The sequence below is a fragment of the Pleurodeles waltl genome, chromosome 8, assembly GCF_031143425.1.
Source record: "Pleurodeles waltl isolate 20211129_DDA chromosome 8, aPleWal1.hap1.20221129, whole genome shotgun sequence".
NCBI lineage: Eukaryota > Metazoa > Chordata > Amphibia > Caudata > Salamandridae > Pleurodeles > Pleurodeles waltl.
The window spans coordinates 398,043,019-398,052,445 of record NC_090447.1 but is presented as its reverse complement, the minus strand read 5'-3'; positions in this window follow the sequence as shown (position 1 = coordinate 398,052,445).

Below are 9,427 nucleotides of genomic sequence, written 5' to 3'. Positions count from 1 at the left end.
TATGTAATCCCTACCTTGTTTGGTGCATATCTGTCTTGCCAGCAATGTACCTATTTTGTTCCCCTTTTCATAATAGGTTTTCTTGAGTGGTAGCATTGCGATTTCTGCTCTATTCATGTACATGGATTGCAGTGTGCCTTTGATGGAAATCACCTTCTTCTGCGAAAGCCAAGTATGGGAATGTTTGTGGGTCCGTTCTGCTGTTGTCAATTTGTTTTCTAGGTTGCATCTTTCATTGGACTTTAATTGATGTAGAGAAGTTGCTAAAGAAATGCATTTACTCCTTATTACTGCCTTGAATGCATCCCAATTAGTGAGGGGGAAGGTGTCATTGGGGTTATTATGCTGAAAGAAATCCCTAATTGCCTTCCCCAGTTGGTCTCCAAGCGTTGAGTCACAGGTTAAAATGCTTGGGAAGAACTGTCTATGAAATTTAGAGCGTGTGGCGGGCCAGTCAAGTCCAATCTCCAGTGGAGCACGATCAGATATGATAATTTGGTGGATAGTTGTCACTTTAAGTGCTTGTTGAAGGGGTTGGCTCATGAATATATAGTCGATCCTTGAATAGGGTCTTTGTGAGTGGGAGAAGAAAGTATAGTCCCTCACCGTGGGATTGAGCGTACTCCATGTGTCGATAAGCCCCAACTTGTTGAGGGCCAGTTTGACAGTCTTCGCAAAGGTGTTTGTTTGCGCTCTCTGGGGGTGGGCTGTATCTTGGGTGCTGTCCCACATCTAATTGAAATCGCCCAACAAAAGAATATCCCCCTCTGTGTAGCCCTCCAACTTCTCTAGGAAACCTAAGAGAAACTGAGACCCTGATTTATACTTTTTTTGGCCGTATTACCATGATTTTTTGACGCAAAAGCTGTGCAAACGTACAAAATACAATTGTATTGTATTGATTGTATTTTGTAAGTTTGCACCGCTTTTGCATCAATAAATGACGGTAATGCAGCACCAAAAAAGTAAAAATATGGGCCTGAGTATGTCCACTGTTCGGTGCGTATAAAGTGGCCCCTGTACATACCCTCCCTCCAAGATTGCCCTTGGCCATTAAGTATCTACCCTCCTTGTCCTTTTTTGTGCCCTGTACCTGGAAGTGGATGGATTTGTGAAACATCAGGGCAACCTCGCAATGTTGTGTTCTCAATGAGACCGTGTATATCTGCGGGTAATGTTTGTGGTGTAATCAATTTCCATACCCCTTCTTAAGATGTGTTTCTTGCAGGGCAATAATATAAAAATGATGGTCATCAAACTATTTCCCTAACTGCGATCTCTTATTAGGGGAGTTCAGTCACTTGACTCTCCATGATAAGAGTTCAACCATCCTGCTAGTCTAGTAGGTATTGCCCTTGTTGAGTTTGCCCATTTCCCTGGTTGCTCTGTGATCTCCTCCAACCCTCGCCTCCCTCTCCAAGATTCTGTTGGTATTGCGTATCCCCCGCTATGCCTATCCATGCCAAGTAAGGACACAAAATAACAATAAAAAACATATAAAAACATCATAACAATTATGAACGTGTAGACATGTTGTTGCTGGTTCTCAAACCTTTTGAAGATCTTCATGGTGGGGAGTAAATACACATCCACTCTTGTCCCCCACAGAGACTACGTGATGAAACCTTATGATTGTCAACTGTGAGCATCACTTATCTTCTATGCTCGTAGAAAAATACCTTGATTGTTCACCCTAAATACTTATAAATCTCTGAACGGGCTCCCTAAAAGTTCACTGAGGCTCCCCCCCCCCCCAAGAATGGGAGTTCTTGTGTGATCCACAACCAGGCCACTCGCTTGTCCAGTTTCTCGTCTCTGGTGGGATGCTTTATTTCTTGTGGATCCTTTTCCCCCTTTTCGGTTGCTTCCATAATTCTGTGGAGGTAGATGGCTCCCTCCTTCTTTGTGTTTCGCTTGGTTTACTGACCAAATCTGCTGGACATCTCTCCTGCAAGCCCAGTGAGACTGCCCCCTCCTCGAAATCAGTGAAGTAGTGTTGTTTATTGTTGAGCTCGAAAACTATGCCGAAGGGAAATGTCCATCTGTACCTGACATTTTTCTTTCGCAGTGCGTCCATGATTGGTCGGAATTGCAGCCTTCAGGGTCAACGTTGCTTGAGCAATATCCTGAAATAATGAGCATTCTGCACCCTGGAAGGATATGGAGTCTTGCTTTCTAACCTGCTGGAGGACTCGTTCCTTTACCTTGAATGAACTCAGTTTCGCAAGGATGTCTCTAGGCCTCTTCCCCTCGCTTGCGGTGCGGATCCCTACCCTGTGTACTCGCTCCAATTGGACCTATGGGTGGTCAGTGCCTAAGACAGTGGAAAAAAGAACCAACCACGAAGGCCTCAAGATCCGGACCTTCTCTACCTTGCTCCAGTCCCCTCACTCGGATGTTGTCTCTACGGGCACGGTTTTCCAAATCTTCGCACTTGAGAAGTGATAGATGGAGTTACGTCTTTAGTTGGGTGACCTCACCCTCCAAAGGATCCATTTGTTGTTTCATCTCTTGGACCTTCGCTTCGAGATCCAGTGTGCGGGTCCCCACTGAGTCCATATCGGCTTGAAGGGAGGACAACCGGGTGTTGATTTCAGATTTGAAAGTATGAAGCGTGGCCTTTACATCAGCCGTCAGTTCTTCGCGGAGTTCCTTTTTAAATGTGCGTAGTGATGTTAGGAGGTCTTCCTACGTTAGCGTCATCTCCCCTGTCTGTGGTGGCGTGGGTGCACCTAGTCTTGGTGAGGCGGGCGCAAAGTAATTGGAGACCCTATTGGATTGTGGCTTCTGTCGTGACATATGTGCTAACCCAGTTTGTTACAGACTTCTTGCTCCCCACTCCACCTTTAGAAGTAACGCTTGCTTCTGTGTCTTCTGCCCCAGCCACTTGTCTCGTTTAGTAGGCCCGGCTCGTTACGTTCTCATTTCAGGAGAGGGGATGAGTTATGCGGTGCTGTGCTTTGGGGCACTGGCAAAGCGCCTCATGATTTTCTCTTGCACTTCATTGATGGGCGCCATCTTAAAGTCAGGCAACTGCAATGGTGAGCCTTGTCCTAGCCGACTTTGGGCCTCACCATCGTTTTTCACCCCTCATCAATCAGGTGAGGGAGACAGACCCTCTCTGGCGTGCACCCGGTGGTTCCCAGGATGCTGTTCGTTGCCTGTGGGGGGTTGGGCCCCGTCCGCCCTAATTGCTGACTACACCGCTGCTTCCCACTACTATAGTCCTCCTCCCTGGTCAGGCTCCGTGACCGTTTCCACTTGTGGAAGTGGGCCGATGTACCCCCTCTCCGTACCTGCATCATCAGTCTTCTCGAAGAGTAGCCGGGACAGGCTTAGCGGGCCACGCCAGCTGCCATGCCGGGCCACCCTGCCTCAACACTTCGGAGCCCACGGCGTTCAACACCTTGGCACGCCACCCGAACCACGATGTGCCATTATCTCCCACACTCTGCACACCTTTCCAGGCGCAGATCTATTGGCCGGCTCACATTTAGACACCACTATCTACGTGTCTGTGAAGGATTTGTGCGGAGCCTCCGGGAATCACGCTTGGTTGGCCATGTTAGTTGGCCACCACACCCCCCCCCCCCCCCTCCCCGGACGTTGTTTTTTTTTAAAAAGATTTTTTTACCGGGATGAAGTCACCAATCCGATCTGACCTCCCTGGAGACCTCTTCAGATATGTGTTGCAGGAGACCTCGTGAAAAATTCTGCCTTCAGACTTAAACGATTTTTCAGGATGGAAATCTTCGCCCGAGCCGAAGTTGAATTTGGATCTGACGTCCCTGGAGCCCTCCTTGGATACCCTGCGTGGGAAGTCCTGGTCAACCTTGTACGTTCAGATTTCGAGTCAACGTCATCGGATTGCCTTTCCAGGAGCCTCTGGTGACATCCTGGAAGTCTGGGGCTATGGAGCTTTTCAGCAGGACAAACCTGCAAGTCAGGCTGGGTCGCAGTTGAGGTAAGCCGGCTTGACTCACAATGCCGGGTCAGTCCCTTTATAAAGCTTTTTTCCAGCAGTTCTCCAAACTTCTCTAAACTTCTGGATCTCCTTCCAGAAGGTCTTTGAAGGTCCTTTAGGAGTCCACAACTCATCCCAAGGTTCCAGAAGCTCTGAGTTGCTCCTTGAGGTTTAGGACTCCAACTCCCAGAATTCAACTGGCTCAAACTCCTAAATGACCACTGGACAGTGGCCAGCTGGTCAGTTTCTTCAGGATTTGATGCAGGGGACTCTGTTTAGCTATTTTCTACCTATAGCAAACAGGTAGTCCCTTCCTGAACTAGTTGAAGCCAGGCAAGGTCATTTTTTGTAGTGAGGCCCAAGTATGCAGTTGGTGCAGTCCTTCAGAGTGCAGTGTCCAGGTGCAGGTCAGGGGTCCAGCAGGGCAGTCCTTCTGTCATTGTTCCTGGTAGGGATCGGAGGTGTGGCTACAGCTCTGCCATATTTATTCTTGCTCCTGGGGTGGAAAGCAGGGGGGCAACTGTCCAATCACAGGTAGCCACCACCCTCTTGGATGACTACTTTTCACATTGGTGTTTAGTGGTGTGGATTAGGATTTGTGCTTTTGCAGTACCATACATTGATTGGTGTTACACAAAAATCACAGATAAATAATTTGGCACCAGGACTGACTTTTTAAATTCTCCTCAGTTTCTATCGTCCGTTTTTGTTTTCCTTCAAATTTAACTGACCCTACCTTCCTCTGCTACTATGGAAATGGATCTGGTCAATGTTGACAGCCTCAACAAGGCTGAGGTGCAAAAGCTCTGCAAGGGGAAGGAGCTAAAAGTGGGCAAGAAGGCTTCCAAGGTGGACCTACAGATAGCCCTCGGGCCTATGAGGAGGCCAAGAGGCTGCAACCAGCAACAGAGGAGGATGATCTAGAAGGAGACCTGGGAGTGGATGAGGAAGAAGACCAATGCCCCCAGGAGAATCAATAACTTCAGGAGAAACATCCCTGCCCTTAGGAGGAGAATCAGGCTGCCCAGGCTGGGGCAGGGAACAGTGTATGTTCCAAAGGCCTGCCTCAAGTGGAGCTAGAGGACAGGAGAGAAGGGAGGAAGCTCAAGTTGGAGCTGGAATTGGTCAGACTAAGGGTGGAGGAGAAAAAGATCATGCTGGCTCATATACTGAGCCTGAAGGAGCTGGACATTATATGCCAAGCAAGCAGAGTACAGCAGCAATAGTAACAGCAAATCAGCAGTGTCTACTGCAGAGGTGAGAGTCCATATTCTCAAAGACCTGGTGCCGATTATTGGGGAGGGGGGGTGATGTAGATAAGTGGCTTTCAGTCTATGAGGTATCCATGAAGGCCCATACTACTCCAGAGAAGCACAGGGGGTTGCTTGTGGAAATATATGCTTCCAGTGGGAAGGAACACACTTCTGATCTAGAGGGAGGGGGCCAGACTAGGTATACCCCCATGAAGGCCATTCTTCTTTCTGAGTTTGGGATGACTCCTGAAAAGTATAACATTGCAAAAGAGGCCAAAGGATGGATAGGAAAAAGGACGTTCCTGTTAAAAAAACCCTCACCAACCAGGGTTACCCCTTGGTGACATGCTTCATCATTGGGTTTCTTCCCGTTCCGCTACGGAGCGGGGCGTGCTACGACCTACGGGATACTTAGGAGCACTGATGTAGTCTTGACAATGTGAATCACAGGAGGGATAGGACTGGTGGGGTCTTGGGTGAGTTAAAAATACCTGTCTCCAAGTAATTCCAATGATTTAATAGATCTGTTGGAGGCGGTATGATTAAAAAGGGGCTGCTTGTACACACTCACCCACGCCATCTTTGTAGTAAACCAGAAGACATCAACTGCCTACCACTACCCAATGGACAATATCCATGGGGAACTGTAGTGTGTGCCATCTAACAAAGGTCAATAAACAGGTCACCTTTAATGACAGCACAACATGGGACGGTAGAGACTTCTCCAATTGTAACACTCAGCGAGCAGTATACATGATCACTCGTCCGTGCAACCTACATTATGTGGGGATGACCACCGGCAAGGTTAAGACTTGCATCTGCGAACACCATAGTAACCTGAGATGTGGAGGGGCTACGACTAAAATGGCCACTTATTTCAAAGAGAAAGCACACACAGTGGAGATTACCAGTGGGTTATCCTAGAACATGATAAAGAGATTAATTGTGAGTCTACACTGTTTGAAAAAGAACAACGATGGGTTTATAAACCTAGAGGGTGAGGGTTTTTTCAACAGGAAAATCCTTTTTCCTACCCATCCTGTGGTATTTCTTTTAGCTGTGCCTCTTTTGTAATGCTATATAGGTTATAAGGAGGACAGACTCAGCCCCACAACCTCCTTCTCCCTATTTGTTTTTGTATATCCTGAAAAATATAGACATGGGTCAGGGACAGCCACAAGTTTCCCAACCTGACTTTGGTGGACTTTCTGTATTATGTTAGCAAGGCACTGAAGGGCTAGGTGAGGGGCAACAAAGTATATGATTTCAATGGGCTATACCACTTGATTCTGAGGGAATACATGGCCAATAGTTGTTTTACAGGGTTGCGCCAATAACTATTAGACGGCTGGCTGGCTGACCCCAGGAAGCTTGCTGAGGAGGTGGACCTCTGGGCCAGTAGCAGAGTGTCCAAAAAGGCATTTAGGGGGGACTCCCAAAAGGGTCGTCTGGGTTCCCACCAAAAGAAAGAAGGGGGAGATAAAAAGAAGGAGTCCTCTTAAGGCCCCCAAAATAGTTTTCAAGGGTAAGGTTCCCCATCACAATCTGGCCACCAAAGGAAAGGCTTTTCAGGTAAAAAGAAATCTAACCCCAGGTACTATGAGTGTTATAAGTATGGACACTACAAGGGTGGCCCCAACTGTCCCTAGAGGGAACAGTCTCCCACTGGAGGACAACCCCAAGTGTTGGTGAGTGTAGTGCTTGGGGAGGAGTAGTACAATAGTAGTCCTGGGTGATGAGGAGATGGTGCCCAAAGCTCACATGCCTTCCAATACTGCAAAGTGTAGTCACAGGGTCACCATCAATTGGCAGGGAGTGGATGCTCTGAGGGACACAGGAGCCATTATCACTACAGTAAGGTGTCATTTGGTGTCCTCAGAACAATCTAGACTCTAGTTCCCTTTGGGGGAGTTTTCAGGTCTTCTGAAAGTTGCTCTGAGACGTGCCATGCCTGTAGACTGTGTACCAGGAAACGACATGGAGCACACTGCCTGTAAGGAAGTGGAGCTCAAGTCCCACCTGGGAATGGCGGGGTTGCCTGAGTGGGTCTGTGTGACCATCAGGTCCATGGCAGCCCAGAATGGGAGTGAAAAGGGTCTGGAGCCTGGAAAATGGCCCAGACAGCTACCAAGAGAGGGAAGGGCAGGGGCATGGGAAACCAGCCCTTGTTTGTCTCCCAGAGGAGGTGGATGGGGCGCCAGAGGAGGCCACCTCAGAACCCACTAAGGAGGACATTGCCTCGCTTGGTAACCTGCCTGAGTTTGCTGGATATCAAGCAGAAGGGGGGCCCACCAGAAAGGCTTTCTGTCAAGCACAGAAAGAGTGCCCATGGAGAGCATGAGGCGGCAAGCTGAAGCCCAGGCAGCTGGTGAAACCTCTAAAGATCACCACATTTATTGGGAGTGTTAACGCGTCCGTCTATGTTAATTTATACACATCAGGACTCGTTTTAGGCCGATGAATCTTTGGACCCAGTGGTGAGACACCGTAGGACGAGGTAACTGATCAATATATCGATTAGTATGTCAATAACATTATCAACAGTTAGCACCAAAATATATCCCACCTTAGACATTAATAAGCCTTCGGCGCAACCATGACATTTCAGTCATAAATAATCACACCTTAATGAAGTTTTATGAGTTTTATTCCCTATTGATTACAATCTAATAGCAAATGTGTCAATCTCAAAATCAAGAAGCAAATAAGCATAATCACAAGATGACAATCATGATAGACTTTCAATATTGCAAAGATCAGAAACATAGACAATCAGTTGACTATAAGCAGATCATAATACATAGATCCTTCTAGAGATACAAGTTCAGCATAGTACCAAGTCAGTCACATCAGTTTGTCAGTCAAAATGGATGTCTCATCTAACCTCTAATTAGCATTAGCATGTTGGACTTCATGCAAAACAATTTAGAACATCAATTTGGAAAAACATCTAATTAAGGTCTCTAATCAAAAACATACAGCAGTTGGTACCTAGAAAGAAAAGCAAGTAAGTAGATTTCATTAACAGCATTTATCATTACCCTCCTCAAGATAGGTCAGCATACAGGATCAGTCTTCGTCTTCAGGACATCAATTTGATCACCGTCAGTCTATCTAAGTTAAAAGCAAGGGTCACTTTCCTCATAAGGAGAAAGGTGTAATGGGGCAGTCTATGGGCAAGGATGGTTTTATCTAGGTCTCAAATCACCAAATAGAGTGACAGAGTTTCGGGATGCAATCGATATCATTCCCTACCTAATGAGTTTTGTCTCTTGTGTCATGAGTTTTTATCCCTTTTTCGTAATACATTCCCCCAAAATTCTATTGGACAGTCACTACACCCCACTATCGGTAACCTATCAAATTATACATTAAGTAATGCATTTGTCATTTCATGACATATTCCAAGTTTCTAATTGGTCTTCATAATTGACGTATTTTCGTAGGTGGCTCATCCGGGGTTACTTCATCGACTTTGCACATATCAGGTCAAAAGTTCTCTTCTTCTCGCTTCATCGTCCTTGGAAGTGTCCATTAATGTTTCGAAGTACATATCTGTTAATCTAGAAGCTACTAGCATGCGGATGGGAGAGTTGGCCATTGTATCAAATAAGTAAGGAAAAAGAACAATCGCTGGGTCATGGTCTTTTGTAAGTCAGTACACTGAAGAGACAGAAAAATACGCTTTAATATGAGAGCTACACAGCTTTGCTTGACTCACGCTAACTTAAGATATATGATTCTAACGAATGAAGTCTTATGCGTTTTAATGTGCACAGCTTTGGTAATCTATGAACGATTATATCTTACAGTTAACATAAGTTTACACACATGAAAATCCTTTACGTTAATGAATATGTTTCAATGAATATTTTATTTAATGCAGCATTGTTAATCATAAGCATTTCACGTCTATAATATGTAATATTAAACTACGCTCTCTCAGGAGAATGACCTCCTGTACAGTGAACCCAAGGCACCTTTGCATGAGGCAACAAGGCCCCTAGTTGTTCCCCAATGCTACAGGGCTGTTCTATTAAAGTTAGCCCAGGAAATTCCCCTGGCAGGACATCTTGGGCAGGACAAGACCTTTGCCAGGCTTGTCCCCCACTTTTACTGGCACAGGATGAAGGTGTCTTCAGATGCATTCTGCAGGACTTGTGTAACCTGCCAAGCCAGTGGGAAGTCAGGGAAGAAACTGAAAGCTCGC